The sequence below is a fragment of the Ursus americanus genome, chromosome 2 (genome assembly GCF_024610735.1).
Source record: "Ursus americanus isolate L20-20 chromosome 2, mUrsAme1.1.p, whole genome shotgun sequence".
Classification (NCBI taxonomy): domain Eukaryota; kingdom Metazoa; phylum Chordata; class Mammalia; order Carnivora; family Ursidae; genus Ursus; species Ursus americanus.
In genome coordinates this window covers 45,727,430-45,739,308 of record NC_142128.1, presented here as the reverse complement: position 1 = coordinate 45,739,308, position 11,879 = coordinate 45,727,430, and the positions used below count along the sequence as shown (strand labels likewise).

General features: G+C 46.4%; 1 non-coding gene across 1 annotated transcript; it reads left to right on the top strand.

Moving 5' to 3' along the window:
• The first annotated feature begins 5,222 nt into the window (after window positions 1-5,222).
• On the top strand, window positions 5,223-5,295 carry TRNAV-CAC (transfer RNA valine (anticodon CAC)). Its single transcript has one exon. It is a non-coding gene; the product is annotated as a tRNA-Val (tRNA).
• Window positions 5,296-11,879: the final 6,584 nt, after the last annotated feature.

The window sequence follows — 11,879 nt, the reverse complement described above, 5'->3', positions numbered from 1 at the left end:
TTGATGCAAATGGACATTTCTTGCATTGAAGTAACACCTGGGGGAAGCAATTCTATGGAGACGCGTTTTGAGACATGAACCCAGTGTGACTGGGGATAAAATGATTGTCAAGGATGTGTGTGTGTTTAAAGATTGTATTTGACAGAGCACACAAGCAGGGGAGTGGCAGGCTCCCACTGAACAGGGAGCCTGCCGTGGGGCTCGATCCCAGGACCCTGGGATCACGCCCTGAGCCAAAGGCAGATGCTAACCTGACTGAGCCAGCCAGGTACCCCAGGATGTGTTAACAGATTCTACAGATGGGGGTGCCCAGCTGGCTCAGTTGTTGGAGCAAGCAACTCTTGATCTTGGGGTTGTTGGTTTGAGCCCCACGCTGGGTGTAAAGATTACTTAAAATCTTCAAAAAAATTGGGGGCGCCTGGGTGGCTCAGTCGGTTGAGTGACTGACTTGATCTCAGCTCAGGTCTTGATCTCAGGGTCCTGAGTTCAAGCTGAGGTGGGGTCCATGCTGGGTGTGGAGCCTACTTAAAACAAACAAACAAACAAACAAAAAACAGAAAAACCCACAACAGGATCTACAGATCAAGGATGAGGGAAGGAAATAGGTTTGGTCCATTTCTGAATGAAGGGACAAGTATATTTTATGGGGGATGGGGACAACTTAAGGCGGATAAATGAAGAAAATGCAACTTTAAGGAGAAAACTAATTCTGTAGCTCCTCTGGTGTATTACCCCTTTGATATTAGCTGTAAAAACGTACTGAAATGGAAATTTGTCTTTTTTGAGGGGTAGCTTGTTGAATGATAATTTCATCCATTAATTTATGTCCTGGGTATTACTAATTTCCCTGTTCCACAGATGGGGAAAAGAGGCACAAAAGCTAAGCCCAAATTCACACCCCGTACTAGGCAAGTGGAAGGTCTGGGATTCAAGAAAGCTGGGAGAGAAGGTTCCCAATGGGAAAGAATGCAGAAAGAGGAGGAGGTGCTGGAAAGAGTTCACTTTCTTTGTAGAAGTGGCTGTGTGGGTGTTAGGAGAGAGGGCGTTGAAAGTAATATGTCCACTTGGGTTTCTCCCCCAACTGTGACTGTCACTTGAGTCATCCCAACAGGCCATCCCAACAGGATCTACAGGACAGAGTGGCCTATGAGTGCCGCCTTCAGGAAGGAAGGGTAAAGCTACTGCATGTTCGCCAGTGACCCAGGTGAAAATCAGAAGGCATACACGCATTTGTGGACAGCAAAGAGAAGAGCAACCTCATCGGCCTGCGGAATGAGAATTCAAAAGCATCTCAGTGAACAAACATGGTCACCAGAGGGGAGATGGATGGGGGGGTTAGGGTGAAACAGGTGAAGAGGATTAAGAGTCTGCTTATCTTGAGCACTGAGTAATACATGGAATTGCTGAATCATCTTGTGCACCTGAAACTAATACATCCCTGTGTGTTAACTACACCGGAATTAAAACTAAAAAAATCTCAACAGGCAGGAATGATACACTCCATCTTACCAGAATTCAGTAGTGCAAGATTCTGCCTCTGGGTCTAAAAAGTCAGCCGATGATGGATGAAGATGGAAAGATGTGGAACACCTAGAACCAGACAGGCGGTCTGCGGATGGCTCCTGCCCCCTGTATCAGGGTGTGCAGGTGCCCCACGGGAAGATCTTAGACCATAGACCAACTGGTTCTATGGTTCATGAACATGGTGGGTGGTGAAGAGACTAAGAGAGTCAATGTCCAGCTAAGAGTCAAAGACTCCAGGAATCCAAAGTTACAGCCTGTGGATATTTTAAAGATGACTGGATGGCCTCAACGAAGAAAATTAGGACCAATGGATGGATGTCCAAAGAAGACTGGTTATAATTCAGACTGTGCCCTTCAGAGCTCTCAGGAGCGTGTTGTGTCCTGGAAAGACCTGGCCAGCTTTAGAGTCGCAGACCTTGTTTGACTCCAGTCTTTGATGTCGGCAAAATGTTTTCTGTCAGTCTCTTGTCACCTGTGATGACAGTACCCACCCTATGAAGTTTTTAGAAGCAAATGAGGGAAGATCTGGAAAGCACCTTATGTCACCTCACACAAGAGCTGTGCACCATGGCTTTCAAACTGGATGTTTTAGGCCAGGGGTTGGCAGACTTACAGTAAATGAGCAGAAAATACAATTTTTATTACTATTACAAAAGTCTATTCAGCAAAAAGTTTCAATAAGAAAATGTGCATGACCTAATTTTTATATTGCGCTAAAACGTGCTCTGAGAGAGGACACGGAAGCATGGATTTCTCTGGTTTATATTCTGGTTTTGTTGTTCATACTCTCTGGAAGCTTCTATGGTGATGATACTCTTTCCTCCTATTATCACCATTCCAATGTTGCTCTGTCGCCCACGGGCTGCTCCTTCCACAGGCTCATCCATCACAACATTCGTAAAGGGCTCAAGTCACAATATTCCTTAGACATAGCTGCTACCATTTAATTTCAATGATAACTTCTTGCCCGTGAATTTTTTGAACTCGTGATGAGGGTCTACCTGGCAAGTTCAAAGATACCTTCAAAGAAATTTTTTTATACTTTTAGACATACAGTCTCTATACAACTACTGGTATGGCAAGAAAGCATCCATAGACTGTGAATGAACGTGGCTGTGTTCCATTAAAACTTCATTTGTGGACACTGAAATGTGAATTCATACTTTTCATATGTCATGAAATAATGGCCTTTTGATTTTTTCCAATCATTTAGGAATGTAAAAACCATTCTTAGATTCCAGGCTGCACAAAAACAGGTGATGGGCCAGCAATTCGTATTTTACTCGAAGTTAAATGAAAGCATCTAACCCCATTTTTTTCTAAGTAAGTCATTTTATTTATTATTATTTTTAAAGATTTTATTTATTTATTTGACAGAGAGACAGCCAGCGAGAGAGGGAACACAAGCAGGGGGAGTGGGAGAGGAAGAAGCAGGCTCCCAGCGGAGCAGGGAGTGGGGCTCAATCCCAGGACCCTGGGATCACGCCCTGAGCTGAAGGCAGACACTTACCAACTGAGCCACCCGGGCGCCCCATATTTATTATTTTTAAAAATGATTTTTGGTTACTTAGGTATTTAGGTATTTATTTATTTAAGAGAGAGAGAGCACGCGCATGCATGCACAAGCAGAGATGGGGAGAATCCCACGCTCAGTCTCAGGACCGTGAGATCATGACCTGAGCTGAAGTCGAGAGTTGGACACAGCTGACTGAGCCACCCAGCGCCCCTCTAATTAAGTTATTTTAATTCTAGTATAGTTAACATACAGTGTTATATTAGTTTAAGGTGTACGATACAGTGAGTCAACACTTCTATACATCACTCAGTTCTTGTGTTAACTCCATTTGGTTTTAAGATTCCTTTGGTCCAGGTCTGTAACCTCTCTGGGGAGAAAGGAACTCAAGACAGAGTGGGTGGTAGCAGCTGGACGAGTGTAAAGTGAAATCATCAGAGGGTGCAGGAGAGAAAGGGGTGAAGGGAAAACCAGTATGCCAGTGAGAAGTGATGGGGGAAGAAAGTCTAACTAACTGGTGGAGATCCATACCCATTGAATCATTTTATTTTATTTTATTTTATCTTATCTTATTTATTTTTTTAAAAAGATTGTATTTATTTATTTGACACAGGGAGACAGAGAGCACAGTCAGTCTCCCTGCTGAGCAGGGAGCCCGATGCGGGGCTCAGTCCCAGGACCCTGGGATCATGACCTGAGCCCAAGGCAGCTGCTTCACCGACTGAGCCCCCAGGGGCCCGGCCACCTAAGTTATTTTAGAACCAACACTTATATCCATTTTCTGTTCCTCGTTGATTCCTAGTTGGTTATTAAACTATGTGGAGGGGCGCCTGGGTGGCTCAGTTGTTAAGCGTCTGCCTTTGGCTCAGGGCGTGATCCCGGCGTTATGGGATCGAGCCCCACATCAGGCTCTTCCGCTGGGAGCCTGCTTCTTCCTCTCCCACTCCCCCTGCTTGTGTTCCCTCTCTCGCTGGCTGTCTCTCTCTCTCTCTCTGTCAAATAAATAAATAAAATCTTAAAAAAAAATCAAATAAACTATGTGGAAATAATGCAATAGTTTTCAGTCATAAATCTATTATTATCTATCCTTAGGTGATGTCACCAACTTCCGTAAGGGCGGGAGCTCGTGGTATTGTATGTGTTCAGTGTCCGGTACATTGTGCCCATCAATAAATGGTGAATGGTTAAGTACCACATTCCAAAATTTGAATGAGGTAAGTTGAGATAACTAAGGAGCTGTTCTGTTGGCTGTCCGTGTCCTTACCTCTTGTTACTTGTGTGCCGCCAAATGAAAATAAGCAGAAGGGGAATGGTGGACAGAGGATCCCAGGCCCTGCATTTTTAAATGTTGGCACCACGAACATTTTGTTCTTGGCGTGTGGGCAGTGGAGTCAGCAGAACAGGGTGCGGGGCCAAGAAAAGAATGAAGTGGACTCATTTACTTCTCTCTGGTATGCTGAGTGCTTTCTAGGTGGCTGGGCTCCCGGATCGAGTGCTATTCCTACCTCTGAACCCCGCTGAAGTGGCCAGTAAGGACCACATTGAAACTCCCCAGGGAGACAACCCACACACACACACACACACACACACACACACACACACACACACACACAGCTAAGTGCTGAGAATGAGATCTCTTTACCTGCCCTGGGAAGGAGCTTGGCAGGGGCAGCGTAGCTGGCGGGGGGAGCGGAGCAAGGACGACTCCCAAGGCCCCAGGCCTTCCTCATCCCTTTCCACCAATGTTTGGGCAACATTCCAAACAGGCTGGTGACTTTAATTACTTGCACGCAGAACACCTGCAGTCGATGTCTATGGTAGGGGAAGCAAAAGTCTTTTTCCATCTACCCTCCTAGGTTCTCAGGTTGGGGACCCATGACTCAGATGCAAAAGACAGACTAACAAGTAAATATATATACTTTAGAGGGAGCATGAGTGGGGGTGGGGGGAGCAGAGGGAGAGGGAGAGAATCTCAAGCAGACTCCCTGCTGAGCGCAGAGCCTGACGCAGGGTTTGATCTCATGAGCCTGAGATCATGACCTGAGCTGAAATCAAGAGTCCGACCCTGAAGCGACTGAGCCACCCAGGCGCCCCCCCACTAACAAGTATATTAACACAAAATCACACAGGAGCACTCTGAGATGAGTAACTCAAAGCAGCGGTAACTCGGGCTTCTATAGGGGACGCCCAGCTGGTTCAGTCGGTGGAGCATGTGACTCACGATCTCAGGGTTGTGGGTTTGAGCCCCACGTTGGGTGAAAAGATTACTTAAAAAAAAAAAAGAACTTGGACTTCTGTAGCATCTTAACAAAAGAATAACACAGTTTTAGAGACGTGGTGAGACAAAGGAAAAGGAGTTTCTAGGGGAGCAAATTGTGGGAAAATAAATATATGTGGAGAATGAATGGAAGATAAGGGCTACTTTTTTTTTTAATAGTTTTTTCTTCTTCCCTATGTAATCACTTTACTTATTTGTTTTTTAAGTAATCTCTATGCCTAACATGAGGCTTGAACTCACAACCCCAAGATGGAGTTGCACGCTCTACTGACTAAGCCAGCCAGGAGCCCCAGGAAGGGCTACTTTGTGAGGATTGTTAGGTAGCTTCTTCTGGTGCCGTCTCTGGGCTAAGAGTCTAGAGCTGTCATGGGTGATTACCTTCTGTCCTACCTGGTAGAGAAGATGGAACAGACGCCTTGGCAAACTGATGTCCTGCTTTTAGGTTGATAGGGGAAGGGCAGAGAGCTTTTCTTGTATCACCTTATTCATTGCCTTCAGCTCAAAATTATCAATATGCCTACGTGGCATCATTTGGGGTGGCATATTCTGCCATGCTTCAATGTCTTTTTTTTTTTTTTTTTTTTTTGAGGGGAGTACTCCATGAAACACAGGTTGAAATCCTTAAGGATGTCCGGGCTGAGAAGGGTGGCATTAAGTGTCAGGTTAAAACCATAGTAGATTGGGGGGCGCCTGGGGGGCGCAGCGGTTAAGCGTCTGCTTGCGGCTCAGGGCGTGATCCCGGCGTTCTGGGATTGAGCCCCACATCGGGCTCCTCCGCTAGGAGCCTGCTTCTTCCTCTCCCACTCCCCCTGCTTGTGTTCCCTCTCTCGCTGGCTGTCTCTATCTCTGTCGAATAAATAAATAAAATCTTTAAAAAAAAAAACCATAGTAGATTGGGGCATCTGGCTGGCTCAGTGGAGCATGTGACGCTTGATCTCAGGGTTGTAAGTTCAAGCCCCATGATGAGTGTAGAGATTACTTAAAAAAATAAAAATATTAAGAAAAAAACCATCATAGATTTAAAAAAGATGTGAAAAAGATGTATAGTCTTTAGAGCTTGAGATGAGCAGATTTAGGTGAAAAGTGGTCATCTTCTATCTTCCCTGTGTGGAGCTGCGAATTTAGGAAGCACAGAACTGAGGTAGCCGAAGCTGTTCCACGGGGAGCAACAATGTGGTCGGAGGGCAGGAGCTCGAAGCTGTATTTGCTCGGTGCTTTCCGGAATACTAGTTAACCTGGAGTCCAGTTAGTGCTGGGCACTGTCCTAAATCCATCCTCCCTTCCTCCCTCCCTTCCTTCCTTCCTTCCGATTTTATTTATTTAGGGCACCTGGGTGGCTCAGTCGGTTAAGTGTCTGCCTTTGGCTCAGGTCATGACCCCAGGGTCCTGAGATCTTGTCCCACATCCGGCTCCCTGCTCAGCAGGGAGTCTGCTTCTCCCTCTGCCCCTCACCCGGCTCGGCTTGGGCTCACTCTCTCTTTCACAAATAAGTAAGTGAAATCTTCGAAAAATTTATTTATTTATTTGTTTGTCAGAGAGAGAGAGGGAGAACAAGCAGGGGGAGCTGCTGCCCCCGGGGTGGTGAGGGGTGACTGACTATATAGTTGGGAGTTGAGGGTAAGGAAGAAGGGAGGTTTTTCAAAAGACCTTTTATATGCTATGGAGGACCTACAAGATATGGGAGGCCTTGCCATTGTCAAGTTAAAGTTGTTTTTCCCTCGCATAGAGTTTTTTTTTTTTTTTTAAGATTTATTTATTTATTTATTAGACAGAGAGAGACAGCCAGCGAGAGAGGGAACACAAGCAGGGGGAGTGGGAGAGGAAGAAGCAGGCTCATAGCGGAGGAGCCTGATGTGGGGCTCGATCCCATAACGCCGGGATCACGCCCTAAGCCGAAGGCAGACGCTTAACCTCTGTGCCACCCAGGCGTCCCTCCCTCACATAGAGTATTAAAATGAAGACAGCTGGGAGTTTCCTTCTGGAAATTAGGTTATTGATAAGATTTTCTTGTAAATCGCTAAGACATTTTGTAAACTGAGGGAGACTCGTGTCTTGCTGGACTGTGATCTAAGTTAACCATTTGTTTTTCCCTTTCCTTAGCTTTGGGGCAGCCAGGAGTGCCTGAGGAAGGTCACAGATCCCACCTGGGAGTCGGGGTGGGGTCGAGGGGTGTCAGCTTGTGCTTTGTCCTCACCTTGTCCTCTGTCAAAGTGTAGATTGGTTTAGTACTCAACTCAAAAAGTTTGGAGTGTGGCACGAGCTGTCGCCCAAAGGAAAGGAATTAGGATGCAGCCTTATTAGGGAAGAAAGGGCAGGAAATTTAATAGGTAAGGAAAAGAGCAAGGGCAGGTATGGGTGGAGAAAGGGTACTTTTCCTGCAACTAGATGCCGCCACCACCAGGTGGAGCTAGACCGTCTGACAAGGCGCTTCCAAAGGCTTCCAAAGTTACAGGCCGGGTTTGCTGGAGGTAGTTAAGCGTGAGGGAATAAAAATAGCTCATCTCACCCATCAGATAGACAAAAGTTAAAATGTTTGTGTAGGGGAAGAAAAATAATTTTCCTTTACCCTTGTCGGTTCTTGGCAGAGACTCTCATTTACTAGAAGACAGATTAACAGGAGAAAAACAAGTTTAATAACATGTATACTTCCTGTATGCCTGAGATACCCAGCAAAACTGAGTAACTTCCCCAAATGGTCTGAGTCATCATCTTGAATAATGTCTCTAGCTAAAGACACAGATGCTGGGGTGGGGGAGAGCCAGTTAAAGGAGGTTTTCAGGTAAAGCTCTGCAATCCAGGGCGATGAAGTTATGGAGATTTAAGTCTTTACCTTCTCCAGAGATAAAAGTTTCTAGAGAATAGGTCACCCCCCTCTTCCTGGTACAGTGATGGAGACACCCTTACAAATGGAGATTTCCCTTATAAATGCAAATATCTCTTAACAAAGGATTACTTCTACCTGGTTTTCAGAGCTTTTCCCGGACACTGTTTCCTTAAAACGTCCAGCTCGAGATAATCCTTTTGCCGCAGAGGCAAGTCGTTGGTGGGGATACAGAAAGGTGTAACTCTGACGGAGAGCAATTTGGCAGTATCTTAACGAAACGACGTACACATTTAACGTTTGACGTGGCAACCCCATGTCGAGGAACTGATCCTGAAGCTTGAGCTCCAACGATTCAAGAATACATGTACACAAAGTTATTCAATTGCCGCATTATTTGCAATTGCAATATATTGCAAACCACCCCCCAAAGTTCAGATACATAGAATTTGGTTCAATAAACTAGATACAGTCACACAATGAAATCCCATGCAACGGTAAAAAAAATAATTTTGAAGGGAAGCAGAATACCCCACCGCAAAGTATGCCTCTGGCATACTGATTATTTTAAAGTGGTTATTTTTAAAGAAATTGGATGCAGAAGAGAAGCTGTGAAAACTGACCCTTTTGTAAGAGACATTTGCATTTATAAGGGAAATCTCCATTTGTAAGGGCGTCTCCCTCACTGTACCAGGAAGAGGGGGTGACCTAATCTCTAGAAACTTCCCAATGGAGAGGCCACAAGGTAAATCTGCATAACAACCTCACTCTTGTTTACTGTGCTTCTCTAGGTCGCCTCCTGAAACTGACTGTCCCCCAAGACCTTTTGTCTCGAAGGTGCTGGCTTCGGTTTTTCTTTCTCCAGGGAGAACAGAGAAGCAAAAAACTAGAAAGTAAGGAGTGTCAAGTGGCAAAAATAAACACAATTTAGTAGTGAACTCGATGTCCCCTACTTCACTAGAAAGCAATCCACGGGTTCGGGAGTATCTCACAGTAGTCTGGTCAGAGAGAGCGTCTTCATGACCTGGCCCTTGTGGGCAGTGCGGTGTCAAGGCCCCAGAGCAAGCATGTGATGGGTGGACAGGGACAGGATTTGTGGCCCCGTTTGCATCTGCAACCAGGCAAAAGCAAGCCCTGCTTTGGAGGCCTTGGGAAATTTTTCCACAAGTTGCCAGCCACCAGGATACAGAGGAACAGGGCTGGGAGGGAGGCTCAGTGGGAGGCAATACACCCAGGAAATAAACAACTTGTGACTTTTGCTACCCGAATTCTTGCTATTAGTTAAGGAAAAAACGTGAAGGACTTTGAAATGGCCAATACTGAGCATCCCTCCCAGTGGAATACTAGGATTTGTCTAGACTAGAGGACACTTGGAGTTTTCGGATTCTGAGAGGTCTATAGTCTTTATTACCTGTGACAGTTTTGCAACTCTGTAGGGAAAGAAGTAACTGGGAAGTCTGATGGTAATGCAGATGGTCCGTGTTTATAGAAATGCAAATGATTTTTGTCTTGTACCGATCTGATTGGGTTCTCCTCTGTAGAAAGGAGGTGATTTCCATAACTTACATTTTTGCTTTAAAGGACTAATTAATGAGTAGTTAACATGGTCATTTTATATTCCTTTCTTTCTTTTTTTCATTTTATATTTGGGAATCATGATTTTACCTTAAAAAAAAAATCTTTTCGGGGCGCCTTCGTGGCTCAGTCGGTTAAGCCACCAACTCTGGATTTTGGCTCAGGTCATGATCTCAGGGTGGTGGGACTGAGCCCCTCCTCCGCTCCACACTCAGCAGGGAGCCGGCTTCAGAGTCTCTGCCCCTCCCCCACTCTCTCTTTCCCTCAAATAAATAAATCTTAAAAAAAAAAAAAAAATCTTTGGGGTCCTGTATGGCTCAGTCAGTAGAACATGGGACTCTTGATATCGGAGTTGTGAGTTTGAGTCCCACGCTGGGTGTAGAGATTACTTAAAAAAATAATAATTAAAAAAGATAAAAATCTTTCAACTACCTAATGTGGGCTGAGGGAGCTGGCGGTCAGCAGCGGGGGGGAGGGGGTATAGATTTGGTGCACCTGAAGTTTATGCAAGTTGGGGGGGCTCTTTAAGAAAAATAATGCATTAGGTACAGGGCCTTGGAAGAGGTCCTGAAGCTTAAACTTCTTACACATTGTAGTGAATCTGCCTCTTAACATTGTTGAAAGATCATTTTCAGAACAAAGTTAAAATCGTGAATCTCATACAGATCTAAAAACAACCCCGGGTTAAAGATTTTACTTTACTCATAGAGGAGAATCAAGCAGGCATTATAACCGGTTCAAATGAGAATAGAAAAAACAAATTTATTTATTTGTAAAAATTTACTTTTTTTTAAAGTACTCTCTACACCCAATGTGGGGCTCGCGCTGGACGCCTCGCCCCCAAACTTGCTTCCACTCGGCTGGGGTGGGTCATGGAGAACCCCCGTGGCTGCCAAGCCTGTCCCCGGCCACAGCTGCGGACGAATGAAACTTGGGGGGCCGGCCGCGCCCTGCGCTGCTGTGATGGGACAATGGGGACATCTAGTGGCCGCTTGTCTTGCTTCCTTTCCTCGCGGTGCCGACAACAGTCGCGAACGGGATCTGTTCACAGAGAAGGTGCGGGCTCCGGGCTGCGTGGGAGGAGGGCTCGGCCCGTGACGCCCCCGGGTCCCCTGGGAGGCGGCGGGAGCGCCCGGGATGCTCGGCTTCCTGGGGGCGGGGGCCTCCGGGGCGGATCCGGTCCTTTGCCAGCCCCCTCCCGCCCGTTGGCCTCCGGCGCCTGCGACACCTGCCGCTCCCCATTGCCGCCGCCCCCCGGCGGTGCACCTCGGCCCGCGGCTCTGCGCTGGGCCGTGCGGCGGTACCGAAGGGGCCCATCCGGAAAGGCGGCTCTGGGAGCGTGAGGAGCTCCCCGAATTCACCTTACAAAACGCCGGGGCCGGAGGGTGGGAAGCAGCCTGGGAACTTGGGTGCGCAGGTGGCTTTCTGCAGGTGGACGGAGAGTGGTGGGAGAAAAGGGGATTACGAAAAGAGTTCCTGAGATTAATCTCCTTTTACCGTTCTTTGCAGGACAATGTAAAGAGGGATGTTTTTTCTAATTATTTTGTTTCTATTTAATTGTGTTTTTCTAAATACGACCCTCCAAGGCACTTAACCTTACCAACTTTTAAGCTTTTATGCCTACAAAGTTGCGGCAAATATAGCAGGAAACTACTGCCATAGGCTAAATTGTGTGTGTCGCCCCCTCCCCCATCCATGAATTCATAAATTGAAGTTCTAACCTCTCAGACCCTTAGAAAATGACTGTATTTGTAGATAGGTTCTCCAAAGATGTAATTAAGGTGAATGCAATTATTAGGGCGGACTCAAACCCGATGTGATTCGTGTTCTTGTAAGAAGAGGAAATCAGGACGTGAATGCAGGCCCAGGGATGGCCTTGTGAGGACACCGCTAGATGGGGCCGTTTGCAGGCCAAGGAGAGAGCCCAGGTAGAAACCACACGTGCCCACACCTTGTGATCTTGGACTTCCAGCCTCCGTCCAGAATTGGGGGAAAATGAGTTTCTGTTTAAGCTCCCGCGTCTGCGGTATTCTGTTCAGGCCGCTCCAGCAAACTGCCGCGTGTTTAAGGGTGGTGTCTACGCAGCGCATTCTTAACTTCTACGGGAAAAGTACTCTAGCCGTATTCCGTGTTTCCATTCAGTCTGACTTTACCCACTCGCCGGTGTC